A 25,086-nucleotide genomic window follows, 5' to 3' on the forward strand; every position below is an offset into this window, starting at 1 on the left:
CACTTGCAAAGTTTTAAATTAGGACTTAATTTTCTAAAGCCAGACTAATTCTGCTGACAAAGTGACCTGAAAGAAGAGTTCAGCTGTTTTCTCAACTGGTCTGGATCCCATGGGTCAGATTCATTGTGTGCATGCCAGTTGTCTCCCAATTGCCAAGCAGGAGGAAAGAAATCAGTCAGCCTATTGGGGTTATGGAGATGTGGCACATCCTGGATGAAGATGGCATGACTGTGTGAGCCAGATATCCCTCCTCCAGGTGATGGATCATCCAGCTGGGTGACCTCAGGCCCTCGTGTCTCCTTCCAGCTTAGGAAGCTTTATTTCTACCAGATAGTTACTGCACCACTGTGGCTGGACGTCCTCTCCCTCAACCTGGCCAGTGATGTGCACCAAGCTCTACTAAGCTCTTTTCTAGGATCATACAAGAGGTTCTTGCAATACGAATCAGGTTTACAGGCCACCTGTACTTTTGCAGGAATTCGTTGGTAAGATATTTTTATAGCATTTATATAACAATAAACAAGTGCTGCTGAACTCTAACTGACAGACTGTTCAAGGTTCTTGTCTGCACTTTTAGTGCCCACACCAGATCACATTCCTCTTTCTCACTCGTCTTTTACACTTTGGAGTCATCACTTCTAGTCTCTTTCTCCAAAAACTCACTAGCATCTCTTTCTTGATCTAAAACAGAGTTGCAAAAGAGAATTACCTACTCCATCTATCAGCAAATCCCCTAACCACTTCTTTTCTATGTTGCTGCTTTTTCTTCTGAAACGAATGGGATTATTAAATGAAGATGGATTTCATCACCTCTTTGCCCCAGAAATCACTACATTTTACAAATTAAGTCAGAGGTCCACCTCATTGCAACTCATCCTTTCTAAGGAAGTGAGAGTGTACCTCAAGTGCTGCAGCCAGCTCTGGGGCTCCAGCACAGCAATAACATGGAGCTGTTGGAGTGAGTCCAGAGGAGGCCACCACAATGAGCAGAAAGATGAAGCTCCTCTCCTACAAGGACAGGCTGAGAGAATTGGGTCTGTTCAGCCGCCAGAAGACGCATTGGGATGAGCTCACTGGGGCCTTCCAGAACATAAAGGGAGCCTTCAAGAAAGACGGAGAGAGACTTTTTACAAGGGTAGTGACAGGACAAAGGGGAATGGATTCAGACTAAAAGACAGTAGGTTTAATTTACATATTAGGAATTAGGAAGAAATACTTAACTCTGAGGCACTAAAACAGGTAGTCCAGAGAAGTTGTGGATGCCCCATCCCTGGAAGTGTTCAAGGCCAGGCTGGATACTCACTAGGGATATGTGATTTGGCATTATATATATTGATACATGATGAAAATTACTTAAGAATCACGATGATGACAAAGAAAACACACTAAGCTTTGGCAAAAGAAATAGCTGTAATTACAGAAATATCTGTAATGATCTTCGTTAGAAACCGTTTAAGATATATCACTAGCTACACAAGTACTAAGCAAGTACCACCTTCTATGATTCCACCAAACAAATGTCAGGACCGGGTTTCTTTCTCCTAAGAAGTTTAATGCTAAATGTCCTTATGATCTTAGCATAGAAACTGCATGTGACCCTTGTGGAAATCAAACACATATGCACAAGAGCTGTTCAAGAACAGTGTCTGTTTACAGTACAAAGTCAATTCAGTTAAAGCTTAGAAGCATGTGAAGTCAATCAAGAAGAATTAATTCATCCTATATTTTTCAAAAAGTGCACAATTTTTAGTTCAAAGAAATGAAAATCAATAGCTTTATAAGAAAACTGAATTTTGATTCCAACAAATATTTTATGTGAGAGATAATTGGGCAATTAAATCTCCATTTTCAAGAAAACAGGCTTCCTAATTTTCTGTTTTGCTTACCCATGAAAAATGACAGATCCTAACCACAATGAATCACAGAGATGGAGTCTAGATACCATAGGAAAAGAAACAATCTTCTCTCTATTGACCAGCTGCACATTTTTTAAGGTGTAATAACAACCACGCATATAAATTATTACTTTCTCTTATTCATCACACTCAACATCATGAAGAACACCAGAGATGTTCTTATACTGCATTTCTACTTTCAGGCACCAGAGGAATGAAGCCTTTGAGCAATGCCTATCACATCTGGAAAAGTAGGGCAAAAAGGATTCTTCCAAACTGAAAATCAGAAAGTCAGCTGGTTTTAAAACTTAGTATCTTCGATTTTAAAATGTTAAATAAGCTGCTAAGAAATTTACTATATGGGATGTGACTAGTACCTGGTGTAGAAGCTGTTCACATACACTTCTGTGACAATATTAATGATCCCAATTGTGTCAGAAGTGTGCAGTTCTATGTCTTCAGCCTCAAATTGAGTAATTCCTTTAGTTAAGGAGAACCCTGTTGCTATGGAGGCAGGCACAACATACAAATAAACACACTACGTCTCAGAAGGCCAATATCCCATTTCTTACAACAGCAGGCTGTCTTTTATACACTCTACAAAGTTTACACTTTATCCATTGGTTACAATAGATCAACACAAAGTTGATTGGTGTAAAGCCATCTATGCTTCTGTTTTCCACAAAACTTTTCTAAAAATACTTCTCCCAGCTCAGGTTTCTTCTTGCTTATCTTCTTCTCCTTCTTCTCTTCTTGGTCTCCAGGCCAATAGCCTTGGTCAGAGAATACTTCTCAAAACAAACCTCATTGATTAACCCTCTCTAGCCCACAGACCAGCTGTGGGTCCTACTCTAGAACCCCATCCTGTTACCTTGGGCAATTGTAGAAGTCAACACTAAACGATCAATTTTATCCATAATTCGGAAAGTACCAGTCAGGATTAATCTGTAATCATGACTTGTTGTTAGATCAGTATATGACTGACTAATGCTTGGCTGCAGGAAGATTTATCACAAGTTCAGTTACATCTAATGCTTTCCCACTTATATTGCTCCCTGCAGAGCTAATCAGATCTCAACAGAAGTTTATGGCAAATTCAGCTACTAAAGTGACAGATATACAAATCTTGTCTGTCCCTTCTTTCTAACCTGTATTTCTGGGAAGGGATGGGATGGGATGGAGTTGAGCTATGGGCTGTGGAATGCACCTGCAGAAGCACATGGCAGCACATGGCAGCACAGGGCAGCACAGGGCAGCACAGAGGAGCACAGGGCAGCACAGGGCAGCACAGAGGAGCACAGAGGAGCACAGAGCAGCACAGGGCAGCACAGAGCAGCACAGAGGAGCACAGGGCAGCACAGGGCAGCACAGAGGAGCACAGGGCAGCACAGAGGAGCACATGGCAGCACAGAGCAGCACAGGGCAGCACAGAGCAGCACAGGACAGCACAGGGCAGCACAGAGGAGCACAGAGGAGCACAGGGCAGCACAGAGGAGCGCAGAGCAGCACAGAGCAGCACAGAGCAGCACAGAGCAGCACAGAGCAGCACAGGGCAGCACAGAGGAGCACAGAGGAGCACAGAGGAGCACAGGGCAGCACAGGGCAGCACAGGGCAGCACAGGGCAGCACAGAGCAGCACAGGGCAGCACAGGGCAGCACAGGGCAGCAAAGAGGAGCACAGGGCAGCACAGAGCAGCACAGGGCAGCACAGAGCAGCACAGGGCAGCACAGAGCAGCACAGAGCAGCACAGGGCAGCACAGAGGAGCACAGAGCAGCACAGGGCAGCACAGGGCAGCACAGGGCAGCAAAGAGGAGCACAGAGCAGCACAGAGCAGCACAGAGCAGCACAGGGCAGCACAGAGCAGCACAGAGGAGCACAGAGCAGCACAGGGCAGCACAGAGCAGCACAGAGGAGCACAGAGCAGCACAGAGCAGCACAGAGCAGCACAGGGCAGCACAGGGCAGCACAGGGCAGCTTGTCTCTGCCTGACCTGGGCAGGAGGTGTCACAGGCAGAGCCCTATGGCAGAGGAGTGTGCCAGAAGCTGACAGACGGGTGAATTACATGTGGTCACCCCATAGAAGGACATTAAGAAAGCGAGTTGCTGACATGGCAACATGAGATAGGTCATGGAGTGGGAATTGCCATATAAGGAAATACTGTGCCTTGAAAAAGTGTATAAAACCAGCTCATTTCTTTGAATAAATGATTCATTATCCCTGTCAGTCTGAGTCTGTGTCTCACTCATAACAGGTATTTTTCTTCTTTGCTTTTCCTCAAAACTGTCTTCTTTTTTTCTAGGTTTACTTCTACACTGTTTCTGGCTTGTATAAATTATCTCTCTCATTTTTCCCTATCATTTTTTCAGTTTCTAATCTAGCTAGCTCATTGTAGCACAAAGTTGAAGCAGATTGTAGCTACAACATGTACCAGAGTATATACTCTTTTTTTTTCTTTTCTTTTCTTTTTTATTTCCAGGTGTCCACATAATTCCCTGAAGAGATATCCTTGTAATGACTTACAGGAGAGAAACTGAGATGCACTGGGAGATAGCCATTCTTCCAGGGGCAGTGATGCACACATACTCTCACAAAGGACCAGAAGAGAAACCAGAAACTACTGGTTTCTATATTTATGAACAGTGCAAGCAACTGTCACAAAATCTCTGTCAATGACCAGGCAGGATACAGCCTTGAAAAATAAAGATACTTATGGCACCTGTACAGTCTTCCTGGCGTGTTTTGGATGACTAAGTTGAATGAATGGATGAGGAGGCAGCTGGAACAATTTTCTCTGGTACTGCAATTTGTATGATCTGAATTTTTGTAGACTCTGCACATTCAAGGAAGCCTGGAAAAAGAAAGGCATTTAGTTATTTTATTTATTTATTTATTTATTTTATTATTTATTATTTAGTGTTGAAAAGATATTTGAAATATATAGCTACACTTCTGGCTGCTGTAAATCAGCCTCTGTCTTGTTTGAAGTTAAGCTGTATTTCATCCAGCTGCAGGTGAAAATGACTCAGGCTAGAAACTGCCCCAGGGCACTGTCTAGCAAGGGCACTACTGTTAGTGATAGTGGTGATCTGAAACGCTGAATTATTGGGACCAGAGTCACTGTCAATATTCAAGTATCCTGATTCCTGGTTGCCAGCAGTAAGATGAAGTCACAAGCAGGTGCCTTAGCATACAAGGATTTATCCTGTTCCTCGTGAGGTTAACTTGCTACTGATGATGCCTGGGAAGGCTGAGCTGGAACAGAGACCAGGCAGAGCAAAAGGAATCAAATCGGGTTTTATTGAAAGGATACACTTTGGGCAGTGCAAGAGCCTGGCCGGGGCTCCACCCAAGTCAAATCCAAGGCGGATCCTGGTCATGAGTTTTACACTTTGATAAGTTTTGGTTCGTCTGCACATTGGGGTCAATTGTCCAACCACAGCCCAGGGTTATGAAGTCTCAGCCCTCTGCATTGCCCCCTTCCCTTCCACGTTGTTTGTGCTTCTTTGGGGTAATGTGTGAGCTTGATTTTCTAGCTGGGAAGGGATTGTTTTTCTAACTACCTGTGAAGAGAACCTACTAACACCTAAGATGAAGTTTCAGAGTTACACATTAAACAGCAGAGAATGTGAAAAATAGAAAAGCTAAACTCCAAGGCATCATTTCCCCCTTCAGAGGCTTGACAAGGCCTTTACCTTGTCAAGTCTCTATTCTAAATATCTACTAATAATAGGTATTTAATAACAGATCTAACAATAGATCTAACAATTTATCTAACAATAGCAAGTAACTAAGAACAGATAAATATCTAATAGTAAATACATATCTAACAATGGATAAGCATCTAATAACAGTATATATCTACCAATAAATATCTAATAATAGATAAGTATCTAACAAGAATGAATTAACACTAGCAATAATAATAATAAACAATAATGAACAGTAATAAATATCTAACTGTAATAGTGTCTTTTACAGTCAGGCACAGTCAGGCAAAGAAAAGTAATTATTATCATGAATAGTTCTTTGTGCACAGAAGAGGAATCATTTAAAGAATATTTTTGTCTGCATCAGTTTCTGTTTTTACAGTTGTTTCAGGGGCAGAAGCTTTCTTAACTCTGGAGTAGTGAATCCAGGGTCCTTTGCCAGCAACTTTGACTGCAGCGAGGGTGGTCAGCAGCACTTGGGATGGTCCTCTCCACTTGGCTTGTAGAGGATCACTGTCCCATTACTTAATATAGACCCAGTTCCCAGGCTGGAAGGGATGTGCAGGTGTGTCCAGTCCTATGGCTCTGGATAGCACGATGTAATTCTGGAGCTTCTGCAAAGTGGAACCTAAGCCATCAGATACCTCTGTAAATCAAGTCTCCCCTTCACGTGAATTTCACCTGCAATAAGTGGAATTTGATAAGGTCTGCCATACAATATTTCATAGGGACTGATGTTATCCCTCTGTCTCGGTTGTATCTGGATTCTCAGTAAAGCTTTAGGCAAGGCTTGAACCAATGTCATGGATGTTTCCTGACAAAGTTTGCTAATTTGTGTTTTGAGAGTCCCATTAACACATTCAACTTCACTACTCGCTTGGGGTCAGTAAGGTGTATGCAGATCCCAAGTCATTCCCCAAATCCAGCTAACCTCTTTAACTACTGCTGCAATGAAGTGTGGTTCCCTATCTGATGACATCCCCAAGGAAATCCCAAACCTTGGAATTCTGTGATTGAACAAAATTTTCACCACTTCCTGGCATTTGTTATTGCGACAGGGGTAAGCCTCTGGCCATCCATTGAAGGTGTCAACTAATACCAGTAGGTACCAGTATCCCTCTTTGTGTGGTAACTCTGCAAAACCTATTTGCCAGTAATCTCCAGGAAGATCCCCCACCTTTGTCACTCCTAATACATCTGTTTTCCTCATGTCAGGGTTGTTTTTACAGGAGATTTCACATTTGCTCACTGTTGATTGTACAATGTCAGTCACTCCTTTTCCTATTACTACCTTTTTTAGATGTTTCAGAAGATTTTCAACCCCAAAATGTGTGTTTTCGTGTCTGCCAGCTCCCGAAGGATCAAGGGTGGGACTACAGCCTGATTTGCTGCTGGAACAGGTTCCATAACCACTTCCTCTGGACACCTCCTGCTCAACGGAGTCTTCCGTATGGGAAAGCTCTTGCTTGATGCATTCTTGCCAGTCTGACAGTTCTTGGTAGCTGCTGACATGGCTGTGGGACACCTCTTCCTGGACACATTCATCCCAGTTGGAGACCTCATGGTCGCTGCAGACTTGTGCAGGGGAGAGCTGCTGCCCAATGCAGGCTTGTCCTTGGGACTCTTGCTGGTAAGTGCTGGTTTCTTCTGGGAGAAGCACCTGCCCAATGCAGCTTTCCCCTTGGGATCCCTCTTGGCAGCTGCTGGTATCGTTGCTGCATGTTACCAGGCCTGAGCTGTCACCTGCTGCCAGCCCCTGCCCGCTGAGGGCCTGCTCTTCCAGCCTGCTGGCCATGGGGCTGGCTGCTTTGGAGCTGGGGTTCTCCTTTTCCTTCTCCATCTGCAACTGTGTGGCACACAGAGATCCCGGGAGCTGCTTCCTCCTGAGTGAGTGGCACTCCTGGCACTGGGCAGTGCAGGGCCCTGGGCCCCTTCTATAGCCCTGCAGGTTGGGGCTGTGCCATGTCACCAGGACAACAGAATGTCCCTCATCACCCAGGAACCCGATAGAACACCCCTGTGTCACAAAGGGCCCAGCCCAGCAGCCCTTCAGCAGCCCAAGGCCCTGGAAGTGGCATGGAGCAGCAGCCAGACTGGAGGGCTTCCAGCCCCTTCTTCTGATCCACTGATTGAAATGATCAGAAATGGCTCTGCCTCAGTTAGGGTGCAAATGAGACCATGTGCCAAAGTCAATAGGATGGGTTTTATTGAAGAGCAAATGAGAGGCAGAGACAATGACAGAGAGAGAAAAACCAAAATGGAATAGAGGTGGGAGGAGAGAAAGAGAGTGACAGAGCCAGATGAAGTAGAAAACCTCAGCACTCTGTGGATCCCAATGGAATTCTGCTCCCTGATGGAGACCATCCCCAGATCCCTTGGAGATGGATCCCAGTGGCATAGTGTGGATGCTCTACATCTCTGTCTTCTTGGTGCTCAGGGTGCCCCACAAACACGGAGTTCTGGGGGTCCATACACTCTTGGGCCAGGGGGGAAGGCCCAGGTTCCTCCCCTGGCAGGGACAAGTCTGACACAGGCTCTGGCAGCAGCCTCTGGCTCTGCTGCATCCCTTTGCATCAGGAGCAGTGCTCTGCTGCAAGGCCTCAGCAGTGAGTCTGGGCAGCGCTTTGGGGCTCTGGGATGGATTCTGGCCCCTCCTCAGGTGTCCCTCACGGCCATGTGCCGTGGATGTGGCCTTCCCGGGCTGGGCATTTTCCAGCGGAGCCAGTTTGTGTGAGGGAGGATGGGTGTTCAGTGCCTGTGGGCAGAGGTTCCCCCACAGCCCCAGAACTCTCGTCCTCCCTGGCTGGCTGTGGGCAGTGTGTGCAAAGGTGGCCTCAGCAGATGAGCCTGTGGGCTACGGCCTCCCCCAGCCCCAGCCTGGCCCAAGCTGATTTTCAGCACAGCTGCTGGCTTTGGCTTTCTTGGGATACATTCTCCTGCCTCAGTGCTGTGTCCTTGTCCCTAGAGCAGAGAGAATTGATCAGTGGTGTCACCTTGATGGTACCTCAGGTGCTGTTTGGCAGCTCAAGTCCCAGGCCAAAGCTGCAGTCAGGTGAAGGAGGGGTGGGCTGGGCTGGTCTCAGCCTCTTTATTCAGGAGTGGATTTTTGAGTTCCTTCTGAAGCCAGACTATACTGTGACTCTAGAAGATGTGGATGTGCATTTTAACTTGATAACATTAATAAAAATTATTATTATAATCATAAATTTGTTATTTTTATTATAATTATTTTCTACTACTTCTATTTTTTCGTCTTCCTCTTCCTTCTCTTCTTCTTCAACTTCTTCTTCTTCTTAGTGTCTATATTATTCTTCTTATATCTATGCTTAAAATTATTATTATTTTTACTACTACCACTATTTCTTCATATTAGTATTTCTATTATCATTCTTCCTATTATTATTCATTTTCTTCTTATTATAATTATTTCTTCTTATGTGCTTCTTCTTGTTCTTCTAACTGTACTTGTACTTCTACTTCTACTTTTACTTGTACTTCATATTTATTCTTATATTCTTATGTTCTTATTCTGCCTATATGCCTTATGGTTATATATGCCTTAAAATGCCCTGACCAGTTCCTCTTCATCTTTGCTTCCTTTCCAGCCTCTCCATGTCCTTCCTAATTTGGGGGCCCAAAACTGGACACAGCACTCGAGGTGCTGCCAAACCAGTGCTGAGCACAGGGGAAGAATCACTGCCCTGCTCCTGCTGGCCACACCATTCCTGATCCAGGCCAGCTGCCATTGGCCTTCTTGGCCACCTGGGCACACTGCTGGCTCATGTCCAGCCTGCTGTCCATCAGTGCCCCCAGGTCCCTTTCTGCCTGGCTGCTGTCCAGCCACTCTGTGCCCAGCCTGGAGCACTGCAGGGGTTGTTTTGGCCAAAGTGCAGGATCCAGCACTTGGTCTTGTTAAACCTCACCTTGTTGGATTTGGGCCCTGGATCCAGCCTGTCCAGGTCCCTCTGCAGAGCCCTCCTACCCTCCAGCACATCCTCACTCACACCCAGCTTGGTGCCATCTGCACATTTCATGAAGCTGCACTCCATGCCCTCATCCAGATCATCAATGCAGATATTGAAATCCACGCTGGCTGGCTCTGATCCCTCAGCCATCCTGGAGGTGCCCTGTGCTGGCACTCAAGGTGATCTGTTCCATCACCTCACCAGGCACCCAGGTCAGGCTGACAGGCCTGCAGTTCCCCACATCCTCCTTCCAGCCCTTCTTGGGGATGGGCTCACATTGGCACCTCCAGTCCTCTGGCACCTCCCTGCTGAGCCAGCACTGATGAGAAATGATGGAGAGCACCTTGGGCAGCTCATCCAGCAGCTCCTCATCCCCTGGGATGGATCTCATCTGGTCCCAGAGACCCCTGTGATCATCTGAGTGGCTCAGCAGGTCCCCAGCTGCTTCCCCCTGGATTCCAGGGGTCTGTTCTGCTCCCTGTCCCCATCTACCAGCTCAGGAGAACACTTGTCCTGAGGACAACCTGGCTTATTGTTGAAAACTGAGGCAAAGAAGGGGTTGAGTACTTCAGCCTTTTCCTCATCTTTGGTAAACACATCCCCCCCCAAAAAGGAATGGAGATTTTCTGTGGTTCTCCTTTTGCCATTAATGCATTTATAAAATCATTTTTGTTATCCTTCACAGAAGCAGCCAGGTTAACTCCTCATTTGAGCTTTCACCTCTGATTTTCTTTCTGCATGACCTAACGACTTCTCTAAATGTTTCCTGAGTTGCTTGCCCTTCTGTCCAAAGATAATGCACCTTATTTTCTCCATGACTTCCTGGTAAAAGCTCCCTGCCTAGCCAGGCCAGTTATTTTCCTCTCTAGCTCACTTTCCTCTGTGAGGAAAGTGAGGGACAGGCTGCTTCTGCTCCTTCAAGATTCCTTTCTTGAAGTGTCTCCATTCTTCCTGGAATCCTTTAAGAGCTGTTCCCCTTAAAAAAATCAGTTCAATTATTCCCAAATCAGCATTCTGAATAGGCCAAAGTCTGCTCTCTGTAGGTCCAGTGTAGATGTTTTGTTGATGACCCACCTTCTTACACAGAATATTAAAAAACTGCATTATTTCATGGTCACTGTACCCCAAACAGCTTCTGAGCACCACATCTCCCTCCAGCCCTTCTCTGTTTGTGAACAGCAGGAGACAGAGCTTTCCTTGCCAGTGAGAAGAGAAGGAATTTTGATTTTGATCAAGGCCATATTATTTTTATTTTTCAGTTCAGAGAAGGGCTGACTGAAACATTCCTTAAGTGATCTTGGTGCTGAATGTCTCCTTAGGAGGTCTGGGCTTGCAGAAGAATGAGCCCCTTGCAGGCCAACCCTGTTTGGACAAGCTGCTCCTCACCCCCAGCCTCACCATGTCTGACATTGCCTAGCTGGGACTGCCATCCTAAAACATAAAAACCCCTCTATAAATTTATTAGTAATATTGTAATTTAATTACAAAATAAAAATATTATAATGCTTTTATTTTTATTATACTATCATTATTTATACCTAATTTTTATATTTATATGAAGAAATCTACACATTGTTAGCAACCAGAAAAATTAATGGTCATTCATTCTAAGTAACACAATTCACTTCATTAATTAATTGGTCACTATTGCCCATTGATTTCTCCCTGTTTATGAAAATTAGTCCTATTTTAATCCCTTTCTCATCTTTTTAATCATTTTCACAGACAGGATAAAACAGGGCCACTTTGGGGTCCATGAAGATATGTTCTGGGTTATATTTCAGGAAGTTTTGGGTCCGGGGAGGGAATTTAGAGAGAACTTGAGGGTCTGGAGGACACTTCAGTAAGCTGGGTGGTCACTTAAGGATTCTGACAGAAACTTCGGAGTCCGGGGGAGCTCTTGGGGGTCCAGGGGGGCACTTGGGGGTCAGGGAGGGGAATCTGGGGCCATTTGGGGTCCGGGCGGGCACTTGGGGGGCTCTAATGGGGCTCTCCGGGGCGCGGGGGATGATGGGAGTTGTAGGCACAGGTATAACACGGTTCAATAGGGCCGCGGAGCATCATGGGAGTTGTAGGTGCAGCTACAATGTCTCTCGGTGGGGCGCGGTGCATGATGGGAGATGAAGTCACAGCTGCAATAGCACTCTATGGGAACCGCAGAGCATGATGGGAGCTGTAGTCCTGGAAGTGAATGTTTGGGGGTGCGGGAAAGGCACCTGGGGGACACTTTTGCGTCCCAGTCGCAACTTGAGGTGCTCAGGAGGGAACGTGAACGGTTTGGGAGCACTTGGGGGGAGCTTGGGAAGCTCTAACCGGGCTCTTTAGGGCGCAGGGAAGGGCAGGAGTTTTAGGCACAGACCTGTGTTCTGAGGGAGTCTGGGGGACCCAGGGAATGACAGAAGTTGAACTCCCAGAAGTGACTGTAACAGGAATCTGTGGGGTTGGGAGCTTCCATAGGATCTGGGGATGCTTTTGGGGTGGTCCCGAATGGGCGCTGAGGGGGACCTTAGGAATCCTGGAGGCTCTGGGGGACACTTACGGGACATGTCGGGGGCAGATACCGGGGTGCTGGGGAGCGCGGTGCATGATGGGTGTTTTACTCCCGGCTCCAATGGGGCTCCACTGGTGTGTGGGGCATGATGGGAGTTATAGGCAAAAAGAAAAGATGGCGTCGAGTCTAGGCACCGCCCATGATGCCACGATCTCTGGAGCTGATTGGCTACGGGCGATGATGGGCGGGAGCCTCGACAAATGGGAGGTGGCGTAGGCAGGAACAGACCATTCAAGCCCTCCCAGTACAGCCCAGTTCATCCCCAGTACAGCCCAGGAGAATCCCAGTGCACCACCAGGCCAAACTTACCCTTTCTGCCTGGATAGAAAATTAAAAAAATAAATCACACTTTCTAAAGCAACTCAGAAGTCCTGTCTCTCTGTTTCATTCAGAAAAGAAAAAATCCCCACCAAAAATTGTAACATAAAAATAATAAGCCCACACTTTAAAAACATGTCATAAAAAAAATAAACCCACCTTTTAGAAATATAATGTAAATACAGTAAACCCGCACCTGGGGACACCTTCTCAGTCATGTCCCTCAGGGGGACCCTTTAGAACTTCAGGAAACATTGGACTCTGAATCTGACTTTGAATTCTTGAGACGTTTATTTTCCTCCTTTACCCTATTTTTGCCTACCTGACATCATTGTCATCAATTTTCTGCTCTAATTCATCCCTTGGGAGACTTTCTCCTTCATATTTATAAGCAGGACTCACTAAAAGTAAGAGAAACTTTGGAGTTTGAATCTGACTTGGAATTCTTGAGAGGTTTCTTCAGCTCCCTCTCAGGGACTGATGTTCAGGGCCTCAGCCCCAACCCCGAGAGGGTCATTAAAGTCCTTGTGCTGTGTCTGTGCTGCTGAGCTGGGCCGGGCTCCTGGCAAGGGCAGCACTGCAGAGAGAGCCAATCTTTCCAAAATATTATTTGGAGCTCCTTGGCAGCACCAAATGCACCACGGGGCTCACTGGGATCAAGCAAGTCCTGACAAACAATGGTTCTGCAATGATTTCCCTCTGGTCCAGTGCAGTTCATTGGGAAGGTTTTCAACACCAGATATGGAGAAATATTTGAAAGAGCTTCTTAAAAATATCCATTCCTATTTTCAAGGGCGTATTTTATTACTGTTCTCTTTAGAGCAGAGGTGATTGCAGCATTCTGTGATTGATGTTGATCCAGGGTCTCTCCTCAGAAGGTCTGGCAAAGAGGAGTTCTGTATTTTTGGTTTTTTTAAAGCAATCTAAAACTCCTAATGTTCCCCACTGCAAACAGACACACTCCTCAGGTGTGTGCCAGCCCAAGGTTCCACCAAAACCACTGCAGAGCTGCCCTGGGCCAGCTGTGAGGGTGGATGTTGGGGGTACACAGAGACACACTGAGGACATTCCAGGATGTACTGGGAGTGATACTGGGCCATACTGGGGCAAACTGGGGATAATGTGAGTAATACTTGGACAAACTAGGGACACTGGGAACACTGTGGGGAAGTCTGGCAGACACTGGCACATACTGTGGATGACACTGGGGGGAACTGGAAGGGACTGGGCATGAACTAAGGTGTACTGGGACAGACTGGAGCGTACTGGTAGGGCCTCGAGGGGCAGTGGGAATGGACTGGGCTGTGTTAGGGATGAACTGGGCTGTACAGGAAGGGCCTGATGGTGCACTGGGATTCTACTGGGCTGTACTGGGGATGAACTGGGCTGTACTGGGAAGGCTTGAATGGTCTGTTCCTGCCTACGCCACCTCCCATTTGTCGAGGCTCCCGCCCATCATCGCCCGCAGCCAATCAGCTCCAGAGATCGTGACATCATGGGCGGTGCCTAGACTCGACGCCATCTTTTCTTTTTGCCTATAACTCCCATCATGCCCCACACACCAGTTGAGCCCCATTGGAGCCAGGAGTAAAACACCCATCATGCACCGCGCTCCCCAGCACCCCGGTATCTGCCCCCGACATGTCCCGTAAGTGTCCCCCAGAGCCTCCAGGATTCCTAAGGTCCCCCTCAGCGCCCATTCGGGACCACCCCAAAAGCATCCCCAGATCCTATGGAAGCTCCCAACCCCACAGATTCCTGTTACAGTCACTTCTGGGAGTTCAACTTCTGTCATTCCCTGGGTCCCCCAGAGTCCCTCAGAACACAGGTCTGTGCCTAAAACTCCTGCCCTTCCCTGCGCCCTAAAGAGCCCAGTTAGAGCTTCCCAAGCTCCCCCCAAGTGCTCCCAAACCGTTCACGTTCCCTCCTGAGCACCTCAAGTTGCGACTGGGACGCAAAAGTGTCCCCCAGGTGCCTTTCCCGCACCCCCAAACATTCACTTCCAGGACTACAGCTCCCATCATGCTCTGCGGTTCCCATAGAGTGCTATTGCAGCTGTGACTTCATCTCCCATCATGCACCGCGCCCCACCGAGAGACATTGTAGCTGCACCTACAACTCCCATGATGCTCCGCGGCCCTATTGAACCGTGTTATACCTGTGCCTACAACTCCCATCATCCCCCGCGCCCCGGAGAGCCCCATTAGAGCCCCCCAAGTGCCCGCCCGGACCCCAAATGGCCCCAGATTCCCCTCCCTGACCCCCAAGTGCCCCCCTGGACCCCCAAGAGCTCCCCCGGACTCCGAAGTTTCTGTCAGAATCCTTAAGTGACCACCCGGCTTCCTGAAGTGTCCTCCAGACCCTCAAGTTCTCTCTAAATTCCCTCCCCGGACCCAAAACTTCCTGAAATATAACCCAGAACATATCTTCATGGGCCCCAAAGTGGCCCTGTTTTATCCTGTCTGTGAAAATGATTAAAAAGATGAGAAAGGGATTAAAATAGGACTAATTTTCATAAACAGGGAGAAATCAATGGCCAATAGTGACCAATTAATTAATGAAGTGAATTGTGTTACTTAGAATGAATGACCATTAATTTTTCTGATTGTTAAAAATGCATAGATTTTTTCATATAAATAGAAAAATTAGATATAAAAAGGTAATAATAGTATTACAAAAGTAAAAGCATAATTATACTTTTATGACTTAATTAAATTACAATATTACTAATAAATTTATAGAGGGGTTTTTAAGTTTTAGGATGGCAGTCCCAGCTAGGCAATGTCAGACATGGTGAGGCTGGGGGTGAGGAGCAGCTTGTCCAAACAGGGTTGGCCTACAAGGGGCTCATTCTTCTGCAAGCCCAGACCTCCTAAGGAGACATTCAGCACCAAGATCACTTAAGGAATGCTTCAGTCAGCCCTTCTCTGAACTGAAAAATAAAAATAATATGGCCTTGATTAAAACCAAAATTCCTTCTCTTCTCACTGGCAAGGCAAGCTCTGTCTCCTGCTGTTCACAAACAGAGAAGGGCAGGAGGGAGATGTCGTGCTCAGAAGCTGTTTGGGGTACAGTGACCATGAAATAATGCAGATTTTTAATATTCTGTGAAAGAAGGAGGGTCATCAACAAAACATCTACACTGGACCTACAGAGAGCAGACTTTGGCCTATTCAGAATGCAGATTTGGGAATAATTGAATTGGGTTTTTTTAAGGGGAACAGCTCTTAAAGGATTCCAGGAAGAATGGAGACACTTCAAGAAAGGAATCTTGAAGGAGCAGAAGCAGCCTGTCCCTCACTTTCCTCACACAGGAAAGAGAGCTAGAGAGGAAAATAACTGGCCTGGCTAGGCAGGGAGCTTTTACCAGGATGTCATGGAGAAAATAAGGTGCATTATCTTTGGACAGAGGGGCAGTCAACTCAGGAAACATTTAGAGAAGTTGTTAGGTCATGCAGAAAGAAAATCAGAGGTGAAAGCTCAAATGAGGAGTTAACCTGGCTGCTTCTGTGAAGGATAACAAAAATGATTTTATAAATGCATTAATGGCAAAAGGAGAACCACAGAAAATCTCCATTCCTTTTTTGGGGGGGATGTGGTTACCAAAGATGAGGAAAAGGCTGAAGTATTCAACCCCTTCTTTGCCTCAGTTTTCAACAATAAGCCAGGTTGTCCTCAGGACAAGTGTTCTCCTGAGCTGGTAGATGGGGACAGGGAGCAGAACAGACCCCTGAAATCCAGGGGGAAGCAGCTGGGGACCTGCTGAGCCACTCAGATGCTCACAGGTGTCTCTGGGACCAGATGGGATCCATCCCAGGGGGATGAGGGAGCTGCTGGATGAGCTGCCCAAGGTGCTCTCCATCATTTCTCATCAGTGCTGGCTCAGCAGGGAGGTGCCAGAGGACTGGAGGTGCCAATGTGAGCCCATCCCCAAGAAGGGCTGGAAGGAGGATGTGGGGAACTGCAGGCCTGTCAGCCTGACCTGGGTGCCTGGTGAGGTGATGGAACAGATCACCTTGAGTGCCAGCACAGGGCACCTCCAGGATGGCTGAGGGATCAGAGCCAGCCAGCGTGGATTTCAATATCTGCATTGATGATCTGGATGAGGGCATGGAGTGCAGCTTCAGGAAATGTGCAGATGGCACCAAGCTGGGTGTGAGTGAGGATGTGCTGGAGGGCAGGAGGGCTCTGCAGAGGGACCTGGACAGGCTGGATCCAGGGCCCAAATCCAACAAGGTGAGGTTTAACAAGACCAAGTGCTGGGTCCTGCACTTTGGCCACAACAACCCCTGCAGTGCTCCAGGCTGGGGACAGAGTGGCTGGACAGCAGCCAGGCAGAAAGGGACCTGGGGACACTGATGGACAGCAGGCTGGACATGAGCCAGCAGTGTGCCCAGGTGGCCAAGAAGGCCAATGGCTCCTGGCCTGGATCAGGAATGGTGTGGCCAGCAGGAGCAGGGCAGTGATTCTTCCCCTGTGCTCAGCACTGGTTTGGCAGCACCTCGAGTGCTGTGTCCAGTTCTGGACCCCCAATTTAGGAAGGACATGGAGAGGCTGGAGTGAGTCCAGAGAAGGGCAACAAGGCTGGTGAGGGGTCTGGAACACAAGTCCTGTGAAGAGCAGCTGAGGGAGCTGGGGATGTTTATCCTGGAGAAGAGGAGGCTCAGGGAGACAAGGTGGTGTCAGGGAACAGGTTGGACTTGATGATCTCCAAGGTCTTTTCCAGCCTGGCTGATTCTGTGATTCCCTGAAACCACCCCTGGAGCAGGTGCAGGATGAGCCCTGGGCCTCCTCTTCAGCAGGTCCAGCAGCCCAGGTCCCTCAGCTTCTCCACACAGCCCCAAAGCCCATCCTGTCAGTCCTGCAGAGCCTCTCCAGCCCCTCCTCATTGCCCACAACAGGGAGCCCCACACCCAGACACAGCAGCCCAGATGTGCCCCCCTGGCCTGTGGTGCCTCTGGCAAGGGAGCAGCACGAGGCACTGCAGGACCCTGCAGACAATTCCTGCAGCACTTGGAGGATGATCCTGCTCCCCAAGGGACGTTCCCATGGTGCCAGCTCAGGAACTGAAATGGGGAGTGGGGCCAGAGAAGAAAGGGCAAACAGGGATGAGCTGTTTGTAGAGAAGGGAACAGGGGTGGGCAAGAGCAAGAAATGTGGATCAGGAAAGAGGAAAGAAAGCAAAGGTGAAGAAGGAACTGCTCAGGGCAGTTGAAGGCATTTACAGCAATAAGGCAGATAGGCAGAATAAAAACGACAATATAAGAATAAATAAAAAGTAGAAGTAGAAGAACAACTAGAGGAACAAGAAGAAGCACATAAGAAGAAATAGTGATAATAAGAAGAAAATTAATAATAATAGGAAGAAGGATTATAGAAATACTATGATGAAGAAATAGTGGTAGTAGTAAAAATAATAATTTTAAGCATCGATAGAAGAATAATATAGAGAATAAGAAGAATAAGAAGTAGAAGAAGAGGAGGAGGAGGAATACGAAGAAATAGAACTAGGAGGAAATAATTATAATTATAATAAATATAATAAAGTAATGATGATAATACTAATTTCTATTAATGTTATCAAGTTAAAATACACATCCACACACCTTCTAGAGTCACAGTATAGTTTGGGTGCAGAAGGAACTCAAAAATCCACTCCTGAATAAAGAGGCTGAGACCAGCCCAGCCCACCCCTCCCTCACCTGACTGCAGCTTTGGCCTGGGACTTGAGCTGCCAAACAGCACCTGAGGTACCATAAAGGTGACACCACTGATCAATTCTCTCTGCTCTAGGGACAAGGACACAGCACTGAGGCAGGAGAATGTATCCCAAGAAAGCCAAAGCCAGCAGCTGTGCTGAAAATCAGCTTGGGCCAGGCTGGGGCTGGGGGAGGCCGTAGCCCACAGGCTCATCTGCTGAGGCCACCTTTGCACACACTGCCCACAGCCAGCCAGGGAGGACGAGAGTTCTGGGGCTGTGGGGGAACCTCTGCTCACAGGCACTCAACACCCATCCTCCCTCACACAAACTGGCTCCGCTGGAAAATGCCCAGCCCGGGAAGGCCACATCCACGGCACATGGCCGTGAGGGACACCTGAGGAGGGGCCAGAATCCATCCCAGAGCCCCAAAGCGCTGCCCAGACTCACTGCTGAGGCCTTGCAGCAGAGCACTGCTCCTGATGCAAAGGGATGCAGCAGAGCCAGAGGCTGCTGCCAGAGCCTGTGTCAGACTTGTCCCTGCCAGGGGAGGAACCTGGGCCTTCCCCCCTGGCCCAAGAGTGTATGGACCCCCAGAACTCCGTGTTTGTGGGGCACCCTGAGCACCAAGAAGACAGAGATGTAGAGCATCCACACTATGCCACTGGGATCCATCTCCAAGGGATCTGGGGATGGTCTCCATCAGGGAGCAGAATTCCATTGGGATCCACAGAGTGCTGAGGTTTTCTACTTCATCTGGCTCTGTCACTCTCTTTCTCTCCCCCCACCTCTATTCCATTTTGGTTTTTCTCTCTCTGTCATTGTTTCTGCCTCTCATTTGCTCGTCAGTAAAACCCATCCTATTGACTTTGGCACATGGTCTCATTTGCACCCTAACTGAGGCAGAGCCATTTCTGATCATTTCAATCAGTGGATCAGAACAAGGGGCTGGAAGCCCTCCAGTCTGGCTGCTGCTCCATGCCACTTCCAGGGCCTTGGGCTGCTGAAGGGCTGCTGGGCTGGGCCCTTTGTGACACAGGGGTGTTCTATCGGGTTCCTGGGTGATGAGGGACATTCTGTTGTCCTGGTGACATGGCACAGCCCCAACCTGCAGGGCTATAGAAGGGGCCCAGGGCCCTGCACTGCCCAGTGCCAGGAGTGCCACTCACTCAGGAGGAAGCAGCTCCCGGGATCTCTGTGTGCCAGACGTTCTGCACTGCACATGGAGCACGAAAACGTGAAGCCCAGCTCCAAAGCAGCCAGCCCCATGGCCAGCAGGCTGGAAGAGCAGGCCCTCAGCGGGCAGGGGCTGGCAGCAGGTGACAGCTCAGGCCTGGTAACATGCAGCAACGATACCAGCAGCTGCCAAGAGGGATCCCAAGGGGAAGCCTGCATTGAGCAGGGGCTGTCCCCCTCGGAAACCAACATCTACCCTGAAGAGTGCCATGAGGAAAGGTGCTCTGGGCAGGATCTCTCAGCACCAGAAGAAGATGGAGATGGAGTCAGCGTCCTGGAGCTGTCCTGAAAATCAGCTTGGGCCAGGCTGGGGCTGGGGGAGGCCGTAGCCCACAGGCTCATCTGCTGAGGCCACTGTTGAGGAATGGCTTTCTGATCAGGGCCATGGGTCTTTGGATGCATTGTTCAAACAATCCCCCTGTTGATCAGAATAAGACAGGCTGTTCATCATTTTGCAAGTGTTGCAGTGTGTGCTGATGTGACAAGGACACTGTAATCTTGTCATCCTGCTCTGTGCAACTTGAGAGAAGTTTCTCATGAGAACAAGAAAGAACCCTGGCGAGAAGCAGCAAGGCAGAAATGTGTGTGCGACCAATCAAAATGTGACTGCTGTACTTGTTGCTGGCTAAGTGAATAAAAAGCCATTGTAACAGAGAATAAACGGAGCTTGCTTTATCAATCATATTGATTGTCTGCATGCCTCCCCTCGCCGTCACTCGCCCCACCCTGCAGTTTGGCGCCCGGAACAGGGACCCCCACTCCTTGTTCTGGTTAGCGAAGGGAGATCAGAGCAGCACCGGTAGCAGCGACCGGGGAGTGGAAGATCGGGTGACGCTGGTGTAAGAATCCTGATCTGTGCTTGAACTGCCTTACAGGAGGAGTTCACCGTCTGAGGAAGGGCTGAACCTGCAAAGGCTGCACATTTCTGTACATGTAAGGGACAGTTGCCGGCTGTGGATAAAATGGATAATGAGGTAGCCTTCCATTTATTTATACGCTTTTTAGAAAAGTGGGGAGTAAAGGATATTGACCTCAAAAAAGAACTGGCAGGTCTGATTGCCTTTGAAAAGGCATCAGGATTTTTTAAGGACAGTGGAGATTTGTTTGTGGTAGATGAGTGGAATAAATTTGGTCAGGTATTGTGGGATATGGTTATAGATGACTCTAATCCAGCTAAAAATCTTATGAAACCTTGGCGGGCAGTAACAAAGTGCTTGCAGAGGCATTTAACTGAGAAGCAGGTTGCTGCAGTGGCATCCTCTCACTTAAATGCAGGAACAGCTGCTGCAGAGTCGGATGCAGGCAGACTGAAGTTAGGAGTTCAGTCCGTGCCTATTCCTCCGACGGGAGGTCCGGTGCGAGTTAGCCGCCAACCGGAGTCAGAGACCGATCGTGCACGACCCTCTGCCCCGCTGATGGATAGTGATGAGGATAATGATTCATTGTCCCCAGGGGAGGAGGCTGAGATAGACGAGGAGGCAGCCAGAGATCATGGGGATGGTAATGACTGTTTGATTAGCATGAGAAGTGAGAAAGACAAGAAAGGGATTGAGAAAAGGAAAAAGGGAGGAGCTCGAATTCCCCAAGTAGATTGGAAAGCAATTCAAAGAACAGCAATGGAGAATCAGGATTATAAGTTTGTAGCAGATATAGGAGAGGATATTTTAGCCTTCCCAGTTGTATATACACCGAGTGAGGGAGGACTTGCTGGAGAATACAATGCTATTGACTGGAGACTGCTCATGCAGTTGTGACAAACCGTAAATGAGACAGGGGCAATAAATAGTGCAGATGTTCAGGAATGGATGAAAGGGGCATTGCTGAGACAGTGTGTGTTAGAGAATTCTAACCCTTTTACAAGGAACATACTAGTGACATTGACGACTGATGCTTCAGTTGAGGAAATGTTAGACAGAATGAGCAGAGTGCCCGTAGATCATCAAGCTTTGTTAGTGGAAGCAGTGAAGGAATTAGGGAAAGATTTGGTGCAGACACAGCAACAAGCTTTCGCAGCAGCCCTCGCTCCTCTTCGCCTGAACTCACCTCAAAAGGAAGGAGTCCCACGGTCCAAGGACAAGTGTCATCGCCGTGGATGCAGAGGACACCTGCAGCATGAGTGCAAAGTACAAAAGGTGTGGTGCCCACAGTGCCAAATGAATAACCACAGCTTGGAAGCTTGTCGCCGAAAGTCAAAAAACGATGGACTGAGAGCGAGAAGTGGCGGCTCGCAGACCCCAACAGCGGCTCAGGTGACAACAGCGCCACCTTGCGCCTGCCAGTGCAATCAGCAGCCAGGCTCCAACCCGCCACCTCAGGGAGCCTCGGACTGGCCCTGGCAACCGCAATAGACGGCACCCTGATCGACAACAGACCACAGAAAGGTCCCACTGGACTAAAAGGACCATTGATTATTGGAGGCCAAGCCCATGGAGCATTGTTATTGGGTCGGTCCTCCAGCAGCATGAAGGGACTTTTTGTATTACCTGGACTTATTGATGTGGATTATAATGGAGAAATCTGCATTATGGTTCAAACACATTTCACACCAATGTATATCCCTGAAGGAAGCAGGATCGCACAGTTTATACCTATGCAGCAGTTAACAGTGGCAATGACTCCAGCTAATAAGGAAAAGAGGTGGAAAAGGATTTGGATCTACAGGTGGACTTGCATTATTGACACTTTCAATGGAAAATCGTCCTGTTGTAAATGCAGTTATTAAGTGTGGCCGACAAACTCTACGTCTTCCTGTCCTTTTAGACCCCGGCTCGGACTTGCCTATCATTTGCCAATTGATTTGGCCACCACAATGTCCACTACAAAGAATGATGGGAGGAGTAGAAGGAGTGGGTGGAGCTGCTATTGCACAGCGAAGCCGAGATATAGTCCAAGTTACTATAGATGGCAAAACTGTTTCTATCTATGTCACCATAATGCCACTGCCAGAAAAGGTTAATGCCCTGATTGGAAGAGATGTGCTGACCTCTTTAGGCTTTGTCCTAACAACAGAGAGACCTTTTCCCTCGGGGCCATTGGATGGACTTTCCCGATTCAGCTGAAATGGCTGACTGATCAGCCGGTATGGATCGACCAGTGGCCACTGGAAAAGGAAAGTCTACAACAGGTTCAGATGTTAGTTCACGAGCAATTAAATCAAGGACATTTTAAATCATCCACAAGTCCATGGAACACTCCTATTTTTGTGATAAAGAAAAAATCTGGGACATATCATTTGCTGCATGACTTAAGAGCAGTGAATGTACAGATGCAGACCATGGGAGCCTTGCAGCCTGGACTGCCTAATCCAGCAATGATCCCAGAGCATTGGCATCTACTGATTGTGGATCTCAAAGACTGTTTTTTCACAATTCCCTTACATCCAGAGGACACACAGCATTTTGCTTTTACAGTTCCATCCATTAATCGAGAAGCACCTGCACAGAGCTTTGAATGGGTGGTTCTACTGCAAGGAATGAAGAACAGTCCCACTCTATGTCAGCTGTTTGTGGCTCGTGCATTACAACCCATTCGAATTGCATGGCCAGATGCCATGATCTACCACTACATGGATGACATATCAGTGGCTCAGAAACAACCCTTGAATCCACAACAAGAGAAATTCTTGACACAACAGTGGCTGCAACAAGGTTTATCAATTGCCCCAGAAAAAGTTCAGCATTTTCCTACGTGGAAATATTTGGGATGGAAAATTGATAATGCCACAATTAGGCCACAAAAGTTAACTATCAAAATGGACGTAAAACATTTAAATGATGGACAAAAACTCATGGGAGACTCACAGTGGCTACGACCAGTGGTTGGGATTACTAATGAACAGTTGGAAGTTTTGTGACCACTGTTGAAAGGAACTGATCCCACTGCTCCAGTAAGGCTCTCGCCCTTGCAGAATAACATGATTAAGCAGTTGAGCACTATAATTGCACGGCGAGTGGTCGATCGTCTTGACCCTGACCTCCCAATTGATCTTACCATTCTAATTGGGCCATCACAGTTGCTTGGTGCACTTAAGCAGCACAAAAAGAAAAAGGGGGAGCAAGAGGAGGTCAAAGTTCTTGAATGGCTATTTCCACTCCTACAACCATGAAAAACGACCCAGCAAAAAGTTGAGGACTTGGCTGAACTTATTTTTAAAGGAAGAACTCGAATAGTGCAGGTGTTGGGCAAGTAGCCTGGAACCATCTACTTGCCTCTTAAAAGAGAAGAGCTGGAGTGGTACCTGCAGAATTCTCAACTGTTACAAACTAGTCTCCTGAGTGAGGCACAGGACATCAATGTCAGCTCACTTAAAGTTTCAGTGCTTAAGTGGATGAGCCAGCAGAACTGGTTACAGATTCCAAAATATAGTGCACAGCCTCTCCAAGGAGCGGTTACAGTTTTTACTGATGCAGGAAGAAAATCACAGCGTGCTGCTGCCACGTGGCATGATGGCTCTAAATGGCATCATATCATTTTACAAGCAGAGACTGAAGACTCCTTACAAACTTTGGAACTGAGAGCAGTTGTTTGGTCTTTTAAAAAATGGCCAAGAGACAGGTTAAATGTTATAACTGACTCTCTGTATGTGGCTGGAATAGCTGCAAGAATTGAAGATGCCATAATCAAGGACATACAGAACCCTCAGCTTTTTGAGCTGTTGAGACAACTGCAAGCATGCATCAATCAAAGGAAGAAATCATATTCTGCCTTGCATATTAGAAGCCACAAATGAACCCAAGGTTTGGGAGAAGGCAATATGAGTGCAGACCAATTGGTCTCTGTGTCAGAGCCAATTAATGAATTCACCAAGGCCCGTGAAGCTCATGCTACATTTCATCAAAATGCCCGTGGCTTACACAAGTATTTCAACATCACGATGGAGGAGGCCAGAGGAATAGTCTGAGCATGCCCTACCTGTAGCCATCATGGTCCGGGTCTCGGTGTTGGGGTTAATCCTCGAGGCTTAGGCCCGAATGAAGTATGGCAAATGGATGTTACACATGTATCAGAATTTGGCCAACTCAAATATGTGCATGTTACAGTGGACACATATAGTCACTTTATTTGGGCCATGGCACAAACTGGAGAAAGGGCCTTACACGTGACTCGACACTTAACTTACTGCTTTGCAGTCATGGGGGTTCCTAAACAATTAAAGATGGAAAATGGTCCAGCCTATGTCAGTGAAAGGCTGAGAAAATTTTGTCAGCTGTGGGGTATACAGCATCCCACTGGGGTTGCTCATTCCCCTACCAGACAGGCAATTGTGGAATGAGCAAATCAGACTTTAAAGTTATATCTTGGAAAATTTCAAGGCATAACAGATGTGCAAGAAAGACTAGCCAAAGCATTGTTTGTGATGAATTACCTTTGTATATTTGCTGAGCAGAATGTTCCCGTGGCATATGTTCATAGTGGACTTGAGGGGGTAAAAAGTAAAGAGGAAAAGCACTTTTTCCTTTCAGCATTCCAACATGTAATTCTTCCAATTTGAATGCTACCCTTGATAGCTATGATCAATGGGCACCACAGTGCTCTCCTTGGTTCTACAGTGGCTGCTTGCTTCCATAAGGTTCCTCAATGTCACAGTGGTCTCCTTGGTTCCATGAGGCTCTGCAATGTCCCAATATCCCATCGTTTCCATGAGCTTCTGTCCCATCAACCATGTCCTTTGCTCCAGTGAGGCCCCGCAATGGCAAACTGGACCCTTGGCTCC

At 47.5% G+C, this 25,086-nt stretch overlaps 1 pseudogene; it reads left to right on the forward strand.

Moving 5' to 3' along the window:
- The first annotated feature begins 12,235 nt into the window (after positions 1-12,235).
- Positions 12,236-25,086, forward strand: part of LOC148217430 (serine/threonine-protein kinase pim-1-like) — a 36,332-nt pseudogene continuing 23,481 nt past the window's right edge.

Source organism: Sturnus vulgaris, unplaced genomic scaffold, assembly GCF_052056855.1.
Source record: "Sturnus vulgaris isolate bStuVul1 unplaced genomic scaffold, bStuVul1.hap1 Scaffold_84, whole genome shotgun sequence".
NCBI lineage: Eukaryota > Metazoa > Chordata > Aves > Passeriformes > Sturnidae > Sturnus > Sturnus vulgaris.